We start from the raw sequence: 13038 nt of genomic DNA on the forward strand, positions 1-13038 counted from the left end.
ATAAGAATAACTTCATATGAATCACGCGGCGGTACATTCTGATTTCCGGGATCTTTGAAGCGAGTTTAATCATATGGATGCATTTGTCGCACAAAAAAAGATCTGCAGGATCGTTTAAAATTGACACCAAAAATGTCACGAATGGTCATACAAACAAGAGCTGGGTCAGTTCACGCTTTACCCCTTCTGGTACGCGTTTTTATTTCTCCTGCCTTCCAGGGTTTTTTTTTTTTTTTGTAAACAATAATTGTCTCCATTTTTTCATTTTTCGGGGTAACTAACTCCTGCTTTGTCTACTGAAAACTTGAGCTGAAAATAGTAGCGACGTCATTTTTGCTTTTGTATTGGCGTTAGGGTCCCATTTTTCCGTTCTGATGTTAGTCAGACCAGTTCGACTCTTCGGCGAGGACGTGTTCATAGCTCCATTGTCAAAAGCCCCCGTTTCTTTGTTGAACTTAGCAACCTTCTTTTGTCATTACTCGACCACAGGGAGAATGGTAGTGGGATTAATGTCATATGGAGAAGATTTATTGCCAACTAAATGTTATTATTATACATCATTTTCAGCTTTCCTTTTCATGTCTTTCTCTCGAGAACACGAGAGAGACGAGTGACTTGTTTCTCATCTCTCCATTTGGTGATAAAAATCATATATGAATGATGAAGTTCACTGATTGTCGGAGGAATTAGTTTTGAACTTTGTTATGTTACATTAATTTTTTTCCATTACGAGTTTTCAAGATTAATTGATTTGCATAAATTATGTAGATGGCTGAAGGGATTTTCGAACAGAAGTTGTTGCAAAGATTCATTATTATTATTAACAATTATTTTTCTAGATAATTGTATTCAGTGTTATTGTTTTATTTTTTATGCAAGATTTTGAAACTAGCAATATTTTTTGAGAATTTCAGATCATATTTACCTTTTTATATAGTTCGCAAGTTGAATGTATATATATATATATATATATATATATATATATATAGATATAGATGATACATAAGATATATATATATACTATATGATGTATATATATGATACATATATATATATATATATATATATATATATATATATATACATACATATATATATATTTGTATATATTTATACATATCATATATATATATATATGATATGATAAATATATACAAATATATATGTATATATATATATGATATGTATAAATATATACAAATATATAGATATATATATATATTATATATATATATATATGTATGTATATACTATATATGCAGAAGCCAGGTACTATGTCGTACCTCTAAGTAAATGGGGATACAATCCACAATGAAGTAAATTCCTCTTGTAGTTTAAAATATATATTACTTGTATAGGATTAAAGCTTTCGACCATCAACTGTGGTCTTGTTCACTAAAAGTGTGATATGTCACCTCAAGGAACTGACAGAAAGAGCACAAGCATTTGAAAAAACAAACGGTTAGGAAACAAGCTAGTTCAAATTATGAATGATCAGGCGGTTGAGCCCTCGTTCTTTCCAGAATTCGTCTTGATCTTCGTGGGGGAATGTTTCCTATTGTCAAACTGCTTGTTCTATGGTGGTTGGGTGGTTAGTTGGAGAAATGACCTGAGTGGAGTAAACAGGAGAGGAAGCAGCATCGTTATTGGCACATATATTTCTAAAGTTTGAAATTTTCCCTTTCCTACATATCCTCACAAATAGCTGTATTTTCTGTAATGCCAGTATTTCCTGCAAAAGGTCTCGTTTAATGAAATTAACGCCCCTTCTACTACTCGTCTCAAAGTCGGTCGTTACATGCAAAAAACAACCTTTGTACCTTAAAATTTATAGCGTGGTTTTCTCCCATGTATGTTGCGCAATTGCACTGTATGAGAACTTCCCCTTCTGCAAGCAGCAACGTGTTCTTCCCTTCTCTTATCAATGGAACGTCCGCTTTCTCCCACGTAACATTCATTGCAATCACTACAAGGTATTACATATACTCCTACATTCTCTCTATTACCCGGGTTATTTTTAATGAGTTTCTTCTTGATTGTACTATTGTACTGAAAAACTACGTTGAAGCCGTTCTTTTTTTTTCCTTTAAGCTGCCTAGAAAATTTATTAAGTTCTCTGTTATACGGAAGAGCAAGAGATGCCTTAAAATCTGCCTTTTTCAGTTATATCATGAGGGGCGTAAAACATCGATCTAGCTTTAGATAGAGACTGTAGTATAAAAAACTTTGTTTGGGTAACAACCAAGTTTAGTAAAACTATCTACCAAGAAATTTATTTCGGCGTCAATGAACTGGGGATCACAATATTCGGTATGCTCGAAAAAACAAATTGGTTAAAACGTTGTGCTTTACTTTCGGTTCATGATATGAAAAGTAATGGATATAGGTGTTTGTGTGTGGGTCTTCCTATATCACGCTGAATTTAAAGTCACTACTCACTGTGTCTCTATGAAACTACCATATCTAGAAAGGGAAGCCTATTTTCCATTTCCTTTTCCACTGTAAATTTAATAGAGGGCAAAAAACCATTTAGCAACTCTAAAAACCTATGAAAGGCTTCCTCGCGTGTTTATAAACAATAAAAACATCATCTACATACCTAACCCAAATTTCAGGCTTGATGTCTTCTGGTAGTGTGTCAACGTAAACCTTTTCGAAAAATTCCATACATAAGTTAGCCAATATAGGGGAGAGAGGTGAGCCCATCGAGACCCCGGATTTTTGTTGATAGAACGAACCATTAAACTCAAAAATTGTAGATTCAACGCAAATGTTAATCAAATGACAAAATTTATCTATGTGCATAGGTGGCTTGAAAATATTATCTGAGGCTAATTTCTTCAAGTTGTCGAGCACGAAACTCTGATTCTTTTAAATGGAGGAACATTAAAGGTAAATCCTAGGAGGAATTCGGGGATAACTTTAAACGAATCGCTACATAATTGTCAAAGAACCAGGAATGGTGAGCCATTTACGGGATTTAGTCTCCCTTTCTCTCTCTCTCTTTTAAGATTCTGGTGTAACTATTTTATTCATTTGAGTTGAAGCTTATGTTACTTTAACGGAGAAATATGTCGCCCCCACTCTTGTTAAACCGTGGCTTTCTTGGTTGTACCGATGCATAAATTATTAGGACTTGTGTCGTTCGTGAACGTCAGATTTTACTATTTTGTTGATTGTAACACTATTGCTATTCAGCTGTTGTTATCTTCCATCCTTTTTACGGCTTTTAGTATACAATGTGACCATTCTGTTGTAAAAAAATTTAGTGTCAAAGTCAGCGTCCTATCAACTTTTTTCAATTTTGAATGAGCAGTCACTCACACGAGCTTCAATAACAACTTTGTGTGTTGCACTATCAGATACCTCATCAAATTCGGCTTACTGCGTATCCTGAAGTTCGCCTTTTGTTTAAGTACCCTCTCAATTTAAGTTTGCAAAACCTTGTTTGTAGACTGGTGTGCTGTGTTACATTTCAGCCGATGATGAATATTGATGTCATCTTTATTAGTTTTTTTTTTAACTTTTTTATTAGTATATGAGGTTGATTTCTGCCCAGTTCCCACTACCTATACTCTACTTGCATATCAACATCACACACTTATAGTGTTCCATAAACAAAATGAAAGACCAGGATGTTGCCACACATTATTTTACCAAGGTATTGGAGGGTTTGTCTACAGCCTGTATTGTTAGGAAAATGATATGGCCCCCTTTATGGTAACACGATTTGGAGTCGTTGCCTACAGTCTTTGCTGTAGTGTAAATACAGCCTTTTTTTACTCTTACATTTGGGCATCCTCCATTATACAGCTAACTCACCCCAACCCCCTTGCGCCCCTACATTCAACCCTGGTCCATGGTTCAAGAGGCCCTCCACCGGGACACTAGTGTGATATGGTCATTATCATATCCAATGAATACAAAATCACCGACGAAGTTCCAGGTTTTTTTTTTAAGGACTCGGAAATTACTGACATTCCTGTTGAAGTTTCCCTTTTTACAGTGTTCTCTTTTTTTTCAGTGCTCCTGTCTCTCTCTCTCTCTCTCTCTCTCATTCCTTTATCTTAAGTCTCTCCTGTCTAAGTAATATATCCCTGATTCTTTTAATGGCAGAAGCATTAAAGGTAAGTCCCTGGCAGAATTCGGGGATAACTTTAAAACGAATCGCTACGTAATTTTCAAAGAACCAGAAATGGTGAGCCATTTAAGGGATTTAGTCATTCTCTCTCTCTCTCTCTCTCTCAAACGCACACACACATACGAACACAAAATTAAAACACCACAAGGTCACGCTCATATTAGCAAGAAATAACTGATGCGCTGAACGATACTTTATCACTCGTTTCTCCTCATACATGAATTATTTACAATCATTACTCATTTTATCATTTTTTTATTCAATTAAAATGACATTTAAGTCTTCGTTCCTCTGTGCAACCAGCTCGGCAAACTATCTTCCAACACACTGTTGAACAATTGAAAGAAAATCGGCCGTGATTGGGCTGTCGGTAAACTACGCTTTTCCATAATGTGCTCTATTCATTTCTTGGTGAATTCTATCATTATAAATCCATATTCTGTGCAATTTTATACTGTCATTGCTCTTGCTTTTATGTCTCTCATATCATCACCAATTTGGTCTACTGTATATAAATACTCTATATAAATAGCCAGATAGTTTTGAGATATAGGCGGTTGAAACTTTGGGTATATTTCAAAACGCCTGACTATAAGTCAGTAGTATTTTCTAAAGCATGAAGCCAAATAAAAGCAAAAACCGAACAAAAAATAACGTTCAAAACAGCCATGATTTTGTATGATGATAACTTTTCCAGATAATGTATTGCCAAGGTAGGTAAATATGAAATTCTAATTTACTAGACAAAGTAATATAGACTCTCCACTTGTATTTTCATCAGAGCATTATAACTGATTATGTATTCATATTAATGATGTAATCATCTTTGAATCATGCATTCAATATACTATTACTTATATCAGGTCTGGATGATCAGTGTTTGTTGAGGGTTGAACAAATCCACCTCAATTGCAACCATTCAGCTTTTTTATATTAACTTATTAACTATTCAATGCTCACTTGATTGCAAAATTAAACAATCATCTGTTTTTTGAATCACCGGATTATATCAACGGCGATGAATGTGACGGATTTTGCGCTTAATTAGATATGTGCAATAAGCTACTACATATATGTATGTATGTATGTATATATATATATATCTATATATATATATATATATATATATATATATATATATATATACATATACACACACACACACACACACACACACACACACATACATATATATATATATATATATATATATATATATATAATATATATATATGATATATATATATATATATGTGTGTGTGTGTGTGTGTGTGTGTGTAACACACACACACACACATATGCGTATTAATGATATATTTAATACACATAATGTGATGTGCTGTGACCTTTTTGGAATGCATAGAGACAGAGCCGAAGCAACGACCTGAGAAAAGCTGATAAATGATTTCTGGGTGGCGTGATATGAAAAGTGCATAGTTGAAGCGGGTCAATGTTCACGAGTTCATGGGTCTTTTCCAAGTGCCTTTGAGAAACTGGTTGTAGCCAGTAACGTTGGGCGTTAACGAAGTGTGCATTCATATGTGCGTGTGCGCCTCTTCCATTGATAATGGTATCATTAGCCAATTCTATGGGAAGACTTGCACAGAGATCCGAGGGAGGAAGGCAGAGCCACGATGGCGGGTGCCAAAGTGTTTTTTTAAACAGTGAGTGATATTCCGGTTGGGAATGGGTAAGTGTTACCTTTACTTTAGCCAAAGGGATGGCTTGTTACACATTGTAAGAATGTTTAATCTTTAACTTTGTCTTTAAACTTACGTGTGCTAACGAGTGTGTTTCTCGTGTCTTTGAAACAGACGATTCTGGCGAAGGAACTATGTGTTCTGGCAAGGGGGGACCGAGAGTCCTAGGGGGACAGAGGGTCCCATATGGAAGAGATTGGTGTGACTAATTACTGATTAAGACTTTTACATATTGGGGTTTAAGTAAGTTAGTTTGTCTGTGAGACTTGATTTATTATCTTTCCATTGTTAAATAAATGTTGTATTTTTGTAATGTAAGTCTCTCATTTGATTACCTGTCAGAATGGAGAGAGAGGGGTTGCCGAGAGAGAGTCGAGAGAGAGAGGGAGCGGTCGCTGAGAGAGAGTAAGAGAGAGGGGGGGAGGCCGTGCTGCCGATCGCTTGGAGAGAGAGAGAGAGAGAGAGAGAGAGAGAGAGAGAGAGAGAGAGATGGTGTGTGTATCAGTTTGCCTGACGCTCGGGGTTCCACATTTACCAAATATAAAAAACGAGATTAATATGTCGTTTACAGTGGTGGCAGCGTTATTGAACCGTTGTTACGCCTTTTGTGAGATTAAATGCCATTTTCAGAGTGTCTGGTTGTGGAAATATGTTAGATTTCAATGACTAGGTGAAAGGGGTGGAGAAATATCCGTCCGGTAAGCATATTTCCCAAGTCTGGAAGAGTATAAGGATGGGGAAAATTAGGACCAATCAAAGCACGTGGTGGTGATCTATGACGTCACAACCCCGCCTTTTAGCTACACTCGGTCTCATAGCCATTACTGCCAGTCACAATGCCGGAGAAAAACTTCCCCATTTCACAGTTTACGGCTTGTATGACCTATACATTTTAGTCAGATATATCTAAACAGCTTGCAACAGTAATTCAACAACAATATATTCTTCAAATAAGATACATCGTGAAATATACTAAGCGGTATTGGCTTCTCCCTCTTGGTAATAGTGCTCAGTACCTCTTAATTCCAGCTCATAAGGTCGATATTTTCTGCATAAATAATATTTTCATCACGAGTTGCTAAATTATATACTTGAAAATACCTATTTAATGCCATTTATGAAGAGTTGCGATAACTCATGGGATGAATCAAACAATATACAAGATGGTAAAATTGATGGTATGGTAAAAATGATGGTATATGACCTGTAATTAGCACTACAGACTACAGTCAAGAGGCCAAGAACTTCGCGGCACTTTGACTCCCACCAAGATTAATTTAATCTTCGACTTTGAAAGTGACGACTTTAAAAGCATGGAGCATGGATCGTTTTTCAGGTGTTACTGCCCGTTGTTTCAGGATATAAAAATGTATTATTACAGTACTGAAATAATAACTGCCTTATGCTTAAATGAAATGTGGAGGATACAGTTTTGATGACAAATTTATGCACCTTATAGGGGGATAGCACCGTCAGTACACCTCATTCGGTTCAATGTAGGCATTACTTAAGGTTCTTTGCAGCGTCCCTTCGGCGTCTAACTGCTACTATTGTCCTTCACTTTACTGTTACCTCCTTTCATATTCTCCTTCTTCCATCTTACTGTCCACCCTCTCCTAACAATTCTTTCATAGTGCAACTACGAGAATTTCCTCCTGTAACACCTTTCAAACCTTTTACTGCCAATTTCCGTTTCAGCGCTGAATGGTCTTAGTTGCCCCAGTGCTTGGCATAATTCCAAAAATCTATATGGAAAAAAAATTATGAAATTAATTTAAGGCATACATTTTGCCATTCAGTGTGAGCTTGTATGAAAATAGTAGTATACTCATATACTACCGTTATCTCTGGCTTTAATTAATACATGTTGAATATTTGTATAAAAATTTTCTGTAGAAAGAAAGATGAAAAAGAAGTGTCATCTATATTTATTTTAAAGCATATAGCAGTTTTAATAAATTTATGCATCAATTCTGCTTTAGTTCAGCTCAGTAAAAAGTCTACTGTAACTCATTGTAATTTTTTGCACACAATGAATGACAAGTACGAAGGGTTTGCTAAAAATATTGAATAAATTAAATAATTAGTGATTTCTTTGTACACAATAAATTTCAAGCAAACATCACGTAAGGGATTGCTAAAAATATTCAATACTGAATTATGTTATCACTTTTTATTTGTCTGTACACAATGTATGAAAAGTAAGAATCAAAAGCAAAAAATATTCAAAAACAAACTTTTTATATATTTGTACACAATGAATGGCAAGTACCAATCAGGTAAGGACATCTGGAAGGTTTTATCAAAACGGAATCCACCTCAAAAAGGCAATTTTTTACTACAGTTTATTAAGTACACCTGAAAAACAGCCTTATTCTAATTAGCCATTGAGAGGATGAGTTTGTTAAGTAACTATATTTGGTTACAGTGGGCTAACTTGGATCACCAAAATAACAATACCGTAGGTTTCCTTAAGTCCACATTAGCTCTTGAAATAATTTAATGAATGATGCTGATACTGTGTCCCTGTAAATATTAGGGACTATATCAGTCTGATTCCTGTTCATGGCCCAGTAATGACCAGTATATTGCTTTTATACAATGCACGGTAATGTGCATTACCACGAAACTGCATATGTCCATAGACATCCTTAGTGTAAGCTCTACACACTCTATCTATTTTCCTTACAGACAGGTCAGATACCATCATTTTTACCACCTTGTATATTGTTTGATTCATCCCATGAGTTATCGTAACTCATTGTAAATGGCTTTAAACATGCATTTTCACGTCTATAATTTAGAAATTCGCGATGTAAACATTTTATTTACCAGGAGGGAGGAGCCAATAACGCATAATATCTTTCATGGTGTATCTCATTTGAACAATATATTGTTGTTAAATTAGTGTTGCATTATATTTAGATATAGCTGACTAAACTGTATATGTTATACAAGCCGTAAACGGTGAAATTGAGAAGTATTTCTTCGGCATCGTGACTGGTGGCAGTAATGGATATGGGACTGAGGAGGGAGCTAAAACGTGTGGCTTGTGAAGTCTGGATCAGCTCCACGCACTTTGATTGGTCCTAATTTTCCCTATCCCTATACTCTTCCAGACTTGGGAAATATGCGTCCGGTAACTGTGGTAAAGGGAGGGGAAGGATTTTTATCAGAGTCGTGTCGATCGATAAAAGTTGCGATGTCGGAAATTCCGTAACTATACATGGGGCATTCTTGGGGAAAAACGTGGGGGTTATGCATATGTATATTATGTTTTGTGATGGGAGAAGTTTACTTGTGATTGTCTTTTCTTTTTCTTCTTCTTCTTCCTTTTCCTACGAGAGATGTAATTGGGGTTGAGTTTTAAATAGCATTTCTTTTTGGACGGGAGATGTAATTTATCGGGGTTTTAATTTACATAAGTGGGAGTTTGTCATTAAGTCTCATTGTAATTAATTATATGAGCAGTAAAGGGGTTTTTGCTATTAAACATTGGAGATTTTTACTGATTTTGTGAGATGCTGTAATATCAGAGCTTGAGAGAATATTTTTGTATTGTTTGGGTCTGGATTTGTTACGTGATTTTTTTTCCCTTAGGCTCATTGCCTTTTTTTTCTTTTTTTTTTGCTTGCGAGAACATTTGAGTTTGAAATGTGAGTGCAGAAATCCGTGGAGTTGCTGTGAGTTCTGAATTGTGTGTGTGCTGATGTGTGAGTTTGGAGAATTGAGTTAGAGAACTTGATGTTTTTTTTCCTTTGCGAGTTGTGATAGTGACTTATGATTTGGTAGTCATATTAAATGGAGTTAATTGGGAGACGTTCAGTTAGTATTTCTGACCTTTTGAGATCATTGTCTGATAGAAGTAGTATGTCTGGGGTTAATCCTTTTTTGATTGACCGATGACTTGACTGACATACATACACACCATAAAAGTCGTTTCCTGATGCGAGCAAGACGTCCACCAGCAGTGCAGAGATTGCTGTCGTTTATCCAGGGTGATTACGAGAATTTCCATGAGTCTACAAGTTCTACAGCGCTTTTGGGTCTACAAAGCCATTAGAAGTCTTCTACAAAGAGGGAGGCCGTTCGCCTTCCTACAGCGTACTACAGAATGCTGCCAGTTGCAGACAAAGAGGGATATTCAAGAATCCAAAATGAGAGAAAAATTCTAGTGTTATTTGAGATGAAGCGTGATAAGACTTTGCTTTATAATGCCAGAGACGTGCAGTTATTATTTTTTTTTAAGCCGGCCAATGTTTTTTATGTTATATAAGCTATTTTGTTTGACCATTTGCTAGGCAGGAGCTAGCAATTTTGCGTGGCCGAGCTTCTGTGACAGGGGTTATAATTAATGATATATTTAATACGCATAATGTGATGTGCTGTGACCTTTTTGGAATGCATAGAGACAGAGCCGAAGCAACGACCCGAGAAAAGCTGATAAATGATTTCTGGGTGGCGTGACATGAAAAGTGCATAGTTGAAGCGGGTCAATGTTCACGAATTCATGGGTCTTTTCCAAGTGCCTTTGAGAAACTGGTTGTAGCCAGTAACGTGGGGCGTTAACGAAGTGTGCATTCATATGTGCGTGTGTGCCTCTTCCATTGATAATGGTATTATTAGCCAAGTCTATGAGAAGACTTGCACAGAGATCCGAAGGAGGTAGGCAGAGCCACGATGGCGAGTGCCCAAAGTTTGTGTTTTTTTTAAAACAGTGAGTGATATTCGGTTGGGGGGAAAATTTTGGGTAAGTGTTTACCTTTACTTAGCCAAAGGGATGGCTTGTTACACATTGTAAGAATGTTTATCTTTAACTTTGTCTTTAAACTTATGTGTGCTAACGAGTGTGTTTCTCGTGTCTTTGAAACAGACGATTCTGGCGAAGGAACTATGTGTTCTGGCAAGGGGGGACTGAGAGTCCTAGGGGGACAGAGAGTCCCATATGGAAGAGATTGGTGTGACTAATTACTGATTAAGACTTTTACAGATTGGGGTTTAACTAAGTTAGTTTGTCTGTGAGACTTGATTTATTATCTTTCCATTGTTAAATAAATGTTGTATTTTTGTAATGTAAGTCTATCATTGATACCTGTCAGAATGGAGAGAAGAGGGAGTAGTCGAGAGAGAGAGAGAGGAGCAGTCGCTGAAGAGGAGAGAGAGAGAGAGGGGGGGGGGGAGGGAGGCCGTGCCGTCGATCGCTTGAGAGAGAGAGAGAGAGAGAGAGAGAGAGAGAGAGAGAGAGAGAGAGATGGTGTGTGTATCAGTTTGCCTGACGCTCGGGGTTCCATGTTTACTAAATATAAAAAACGAGATTAATATCTCGTTTACATATATATATATATATATATATATATAATATATATATATATATATATATAATAGTATATATATATTATATATATATATATATCACACATATCCACAGGTGAAAAAATAAGAGACAGGGTGTAGGTCCTGACCGGTTTCGGCTTTATTTTCAAGCCATGACAAAGGACTGATACATAGTATTAGAATCACGAGTATATACTACAAAGACAGTACTGACGAAACATACACACAACAGTTGAGACTGCAGATCCACCCACAGTAAGGTGGCAAGGTAGGATGGGGCTTTCAAAAAATCATTAGCTAAAATTTACAATAAATCTAGGGATACTACCGCTTAGGGTACAAGTCCACACCTGACAGGTGTCCAGGGAGGCGGGGTTGAAGATCTCATTACCACTACTGCCCCCTTTACTCGTGTTACAAATATAATAATCCTATTTTTCATATATCTCTACAGCCAACTTAAAATTTAAACAGTTTTACAAATTTCTTTTGATATTAAAGGATCAAGTTTATACATTCCTTGACTGATGTTCATATTATTGTTGTAACTTTCTTTTATAAAACTAGATTCAATGATATTCCTTTCCAATGCTTATTAGAACACACCAGCTTTTTTTTGCCCCTTCCCAGTTAATACCATGATTGTTCTCACTAACATGTACAAATATACCACTATTTCCCTGTGCATATCTCACACATTGTTTATGTTGTTCTATTCTTTTTTCCAGTGCTTTCCCCGTTGACCAATGTAAAAGTTGTCACAAGACTTACACGGGATTTTATATACACATCCTTTAGCATTGTTCGTGGGGAGTTCTTAATAAGTACCTGTTCATTGTTTTATTGTTTTTAAAACTACATTAACACCAAAATTCTTAGGGGGATTCGAGAGTGGGATATCATCTTTCATATTACTATTATAGGTAAAGTACAAGACAAATTTTTGCTGTTTGTAAGGTTCTTTTTTATTTTGATACAATGGTCTTTTTTGCCGCTTTTAATGCATTGTTTAGTACATTATCTGGATATTTCAGTTTCTTGCCTGTCAGGTGTGGACTTGTACCCTAAGCGGTAGTATCCCTAGAGAATTTATTGTAAATTTAGCCTAATGATTTTTGAAAGCCACTCCTACCTTGACACCTGCGTGTGGGTGGATCTGCAGTCTCAAACTGTTTGTGTGTATGTTCGTCAGTACTGTCTTTGTAGTATATATACTCGTGAATTCTAATACTATGTATCAGTCCTTTGTCAATGGCTTGAAAATAAAGCCGAAACGTCAGGACCTACACCCTGCTCTTATTTTTCACTGTGGATATGTGCGATAAATGAATCACGTGCTAAAGTGATTATAATCATATATATATATATATATATATAATATATATATATATTATATATATATATATGTGTGTGTGTGTGTGTGTGTGTGTGTGTGTGTGTGTGTGTGTGTGTGTATATAAATGTCCCCAGCCCAGGGCCTTTTTCCTGTGTTAATATTTGAGTTTCGTGCAATGCAAGATGGTTTACATGAAAGAATATCTGAAATATTTCAATGAAATATTAAGATTTCTATTTTGACCGTTCTTTAGATTTATAATATATATATATATATATATATAATATATATATATATATATACGTATATATATATACATATATATTTATATATATATATATATATATATATATATATATATAATATATATATATATATAAACATATTTTGCCTACAGTTATAACCCAGTGAGTATTTTACCTCTTAGCTTCAATTTTCATTTCTATTTGATCAGCTGCAGAGGTTTATACAATGTGTGAAGTATCAAGTTATATGATTTTATTTTACTAATGGGATTTCTATACTAA

This window comes from Macrobrachium nipponense, chromosome 38 (genome assembly GCF_015104395.2).
Source record: "Macrobrachium nipponense isolate FS-2020 chromosome 38, ASM1510439v2, whole genome shotgun sequence".
Taxonomy (NCBI): Eukaryota; Metazoa; Arthropoda; class Malacostraca; order Decapoda; family Palaemonidae; genus Macrobrachium; species Macrobrachium nipponense.